General features: G+C 39.2%; 1 protein-coding gene across 4 annotated transcripts in view; it reads left to right on the top strand.

Moving 5' to 3' along the window:
- The first annotated feature begins 263 nt into the window (after positions 1–263).
- The window catches only part of Tc2n (tandem C2 domains, nuclear), a 47,764-nt gene continuing 43,199 nt past the window's right edge, over positions 264–4,828 (top strand). For 2 of the 4 annotated variants that reach the window (XM_023719703.1, XM_023719705.1), the window contains exon 1: positions 264–348. The gene's annotated coding sequence lies outside the window, so the exon portion shown is untranslated. Of the gene's footprint in view, positions 349–446; positions 550–4,828 lie in introns of those variants that run through there. The other 2 variants (XM_004635140.3, XM_023719704.1) reach the window with 2 other exon arrangements.

Below are 4,828 nucleotides of genomic sequence, written 5' to 3'. Positions count from 1 at the left end.
CTCTGTACCCTTTCTACCCTAGGACCCAACTCAAAAGCAGCGAGGAGCGGAGGACCAGGAAGACCTGCGAAGGGGCGTGGCGGGCCTTGTGGGGGCGTGGCGGACTTGTAAAGGGGCGGGGCGTTCGGGGCGGGGCGTTCGGGGCGAGGCCGACTAGCGAGGGGGCGGGGCGTTCGGGGCGGGGCGGACCTTCTGAGGGCGGGAAAACCTGAGGGCGGCGGGAGGAGGGTACCTGAGGGGAGCGGGGCGTTCCCGAGGGGCGGGTGCCCCAGGCGGGGCTCACTAGGTGCTGGCTGAGCCGAGGTAGTCCTCTGCGGGAGAAGGTCCAGCGCCCAAAGCCTGGGGCAGGTAAGCGGTCCGCCGGCCACTTCAGCGCCGCTCTGGAGGCGGCGGCGCTCTGCGGTGAGAGGAGCCGGCGCGGCGCAGGTGCCCGGACTGCGCCACCTCGGCCTCCCGGACTCGCTCGCGGGCGCGAGGGAGAGAGCCGGGCGGGTGAGAGCGGCGTGCGGGGCCACGCTTCCGGGGGGCTCTCTCGGGCTCTTCTTTCTAGTACGTGTCGCGGTGGGGCCCGGTTCGGGGTCTCCTCGCGGAGGCCGGGGGGAGGTCTGGGGGCCGAGCCTCGTTCGCCGAGCGGGAGCGGGCGGTGCGGTTGGAGGTCGGAGGTCGGCTCGGGGATCGGCCGGGTGAGCCTGCGGCCCGACAGGGGACCCCGCCGCGAGAAGGGGGATCCCGGCCTGAGGGGACGCCGCGCGCCCCCCGTGTCGCTCCGGCTTAGCCGAGGGATTCAGCCGCGAAGTTTCAGAAACTTAGGCAAGCTAGGAGGTATAAAATATCACTTTGTTTGGTTTTTGTAAACTGCAGTTTCCCCAGTTTTTTTCTTTCACACAAAAAAAGTCACCTTTATTTATTTTTAAAATTAGTACAAATACATATTTGCAGCACAAGATGATTACAATATCATGGACCAATTGGGTTTTAGATATTTGATTTCTACCCTTTGCATTTTCTTCTTTTCTCTGGTACGGATTCTTAAAGTATAGAAAAAGTATATTACACTCTGTAACATCTGGATATAGTACACATAAGATGTCAAGCTATTGCCTCTTCTAGAATATTTAGAAGCCTTAGATTATTTTTGTAATTAAAATATTCAGATTCTCACTGCAGGCAGTCAACTAATAGAGTTGTGTTTTCTCAATAATGTAAAAAAGCCTTGAAAATATTGACAATTAACAAAATGCTATTTGCCGGTTTAATATTTTGATGTGTAAGTTCTTGGTTCTTTTTCTAGAAGGAAATGTTAACGTCACTTGCCTTTGAGAGCTGAGATTGGAGAGGATTGGTGAGGATTTGCTTTTTATCATTGGATTTTTGTAGTTTTTACTAATGACAATAATTTACCTTCATAACGGGGAAGAAGGCTGTAATACAATTTTATTTTTTAACCTTCCAAGAAAAATGTTTTTAAAAGTCTTACATTTTACCTGCTTCACTTAAATTGTAATTGTGTACTTATGAACAAAACTAATAAATTGAGAGATTAATTCAGTTGGGAGAAAATTAGTTTGAGACATCTGGCAAAGCTATCTAGTTCACAGATTATTGGTATCTGTTTTTTTTCTGAAGTCCTGCTCAGACTTACAGATGTTGGAAAAAGCAGTGGATTTGTGACATTTGATAGTGCATGGGAGTAATAAAGTCACTAAAATAAATATAGACTAAGAAAAGGGGAAGACCAAAGAAGGGAAACTCTAATGTTTAAGTGATGGGTAGAGACTGTTGAGGAGACTGTTGAAGAACATTCAGGAAAGAGGGAGGCTTGGAGAGAGGGAGGGCCTAGAAGTCAGGAGAGGATGGAAAAGTCTGTCTGGGAGTCACAGGAGTCCAAAGGGTTGGGAAGTTAGGAACTGATCAAGAGTCTGTTGGCTTTGGTAATTAGGGGGCAGGCAGTTGACCTCAGCATACATAACTGAAGTGGCATGGTAAAGGTAGAAGCCAATGACTGTAAGGTGTTAATAGAGGATAAAGAAGTAAAGAGCGGAAAATCCATATTTGAGAAGCAAAGGTTAGAAGGAGAGACTACAGCATAGTTATTAGAGGAACGTTTAGTCAGATTGGAAAGAATATAGAACTGCCATATGTTAAAATGTATCATTTCACAACATTATTCCTCTCTTATAATTAACTAGTAGTCACCAAGAAACAAGTAGCTGAGCATTTATATAGCACTATATTCACAATAAAGTATTGCATCTTCCCCCATCCAAATTATGAATATTGGGTTCATGTATGAATATTTGTTATATTGGGTTCATATGCTCTGATCAGTGTTTAAATCATAAGTATAAACTGTGTTGGACTGTATTTTACCCTACTTCCAGTTTTCTGATACTTCCAACTTGCTTTTAAATAATTTGATGCATGTAATTCAATGATTCTTTTAAAACTGTTCTGTAGAAATCAGATATTTTGACCAAAGCAAAATTGAGGCTTCCATCAGTTTAGGTCTTTGTATGTCTTCTGTTGACAATTATTTCATATGTGGAAAAACAGTACTTTCAGCATGTCTATAGATTAAAGAATACAAATAAATGCCCTGTATTTTGCATCATGCTTAAGAAATAATATACTGTATATCAATATTTTTGAGGTTGCCTTGTGCATTCTCCCTGTCTGAATCTTTGTTTCCACTCTCCTTGACTTTCTATAGTTTCACCATATGTATACCTTCCTAAACAACGTTTTGTTTAGTTTTGTGTATTTTGGAATGCTTTATAAACAAAAGTATGCCATATGATTTCTGTGACTTTTTTGCACATTAAATTTGTTATAGTCTCCCACATTGATGTGGAACATTTTATTCATATATATCATGCTGTCATGTGACTTTTACCACAGTTTATCTACATCTTATGAATGGATATTTAAGGTATTTTCAAGCTTTTTTCTTTTTAAAAAAATTTTTACTTTTAGCATTAAAAGCCATCTTGTTAAGACCACGCCACTCCATCTTTCTTTGTATCTACGTGAAAGAATTTCTTAGCCTCCTTAAATATAAGAGCAGAATTATGGGTCTTCAGTTTTGCTAGGTAACACTGAACTGCCTTATAAAGTTAGTTGTACCAGTTTACATCTTTATAAGCAGTAAATGTTCATTCTGTCCTTCTCTTGTCAATATGTAAGACATTTGTACATCTGGTTACCTAACTTTTGATTTTTGATAAATGGAATGGTAGCCTGATGAAGATTTAATATGGACTGCTTTAGGTACTGTTGATGTTCTTGTTCAGAAGGATGCCTGTTTATATCTTTTTCCTATTTTTTCTTTATTGTTTGTCTTTAAAAATTGATTTCAGGAAGTTCCTTATATACTCTAGAATCGAATCCTTTAGTAGTTATGCACATAGCAAATATTTTCTCAATAGTCAGCTTGTCTTTTTTACTTTCTTTGAATTTTAATGAACACACTCTGTCCTATAAATGTAGCCAACTATGTCAACTTTTTTATGACTTCTTTTTTCTTTTTTAATATTTATTTTTACTAGTACATGTTCGCAGTACATAATGATTACATCTATTAGGCATGACTTGTACTTTTGGCATCTTGTTTAAAAAATTCTTCCTTTCCATGAGACCATAGAAGTATAGATTCATATTTTCTGCTAAAAGCTTTAAAATGGGGGAGGGGGAATAAATGCTTTAAAATGTTGCCTTTTTCCCTAGGGATATGTAGGAAATCCCTGTAGCTTTTCAACTTTGCTGTGTGCCTAAAAATGCTCTAAAAAGAGTCTATTAAAATGATATCTTTCATATTTATGTCCTTAATCATTTCAAATTAAAGATCAGCTTAGGCTACATAGTGAGTTCAAGGCCAGCCTAAACTACATAGCAAGACCCTGTCTCAAGAATTAGTTTTTGTGTGTTGTGAAGTAGGAATTTGGATTACTCCACCTCATACTTCTTCTTAGGGTACTTAAAAAATGTGATTTCCAGACTGCTGTGTCTTTGTCCCATTGTTGTTTTTATTCATTCCTGTCATCTATCTGTACTCTTTTTGTTTATATTTTGTTGTAATATTTGAAATAAGAAAGTATAGTTCTGTCCATCTTGGCCGTTATTAAGTGTGTTTTAGCTGTTACTATTACATCCATAGATAAATTCAGAAAGAACTGATGCCTTTTTAAACATAGAATTTCCAGTGAGATGGTAATTTTTCCTCTATTTGCTTATATAAATTACTCTTCATAAAGTGTTATAAAATCTCAAAGAAAAGGAATTCAGTTTCTATTCTTTTCTTCATGTAATTAATTCTTCCCAGCATCATCTGTTGAATATTCTGTTTTTAACTCCTATCTTTATCTATATGTATCATATGTCAAGTTTCCATATAACTGTGGATGTGTTTCAGAGCTGTTCTTTCTCTAATCGATGTTTTCTTTTTTGGTATATTTATCCTATACACTTATTTGCTTTAGTTGTATAATGAACCTTATACCCACTCATGCATCTTTTAAAACTAGATTTATCAACCAAAGGTGGTAGTGTATGCCTATCATCCCAGCACTCAAGAGGTTGAGGCAGGAGGATCATTTTGAATTTGAGGCCAGCTTGCGCTATGTAGTAAGCTCAAGGCTAGCCTGAAGTACATAGAGAGACCCTGTCTCAAGAAAAAGAAACAAAAACAAATAAAAATACTAGACTTCTCAGGTTAATTTTTTTATTTTCTTTTTTGTTTTCCTTTTAAATTTTTATTAGTACATGTTTTTAGGATTTACTAATTGCATGCATTGTGGGGAATTGGTATATGTACATAACACATCTCAATTTG

This window comes from Octodon degus, unplaced genomic scaffold (genome assembly GCF_000260255.1).
Source record: "Octodon degus isolate 3935 unplaced genomic scaffold, OctDeg1.0 scaffold00070, whole genome shotgun sequence".
Classification (NCBI taxonomy): Eukaryota; Metazoa; Chordata; class Mammalia; order Rodentia; family Octodontidae; genus Octodon; species Octodon degus.
Note: the sequence above shows the minus strand (reverse complement) of the source record. Positions and strands in the feature narration are given on the sequence as shown.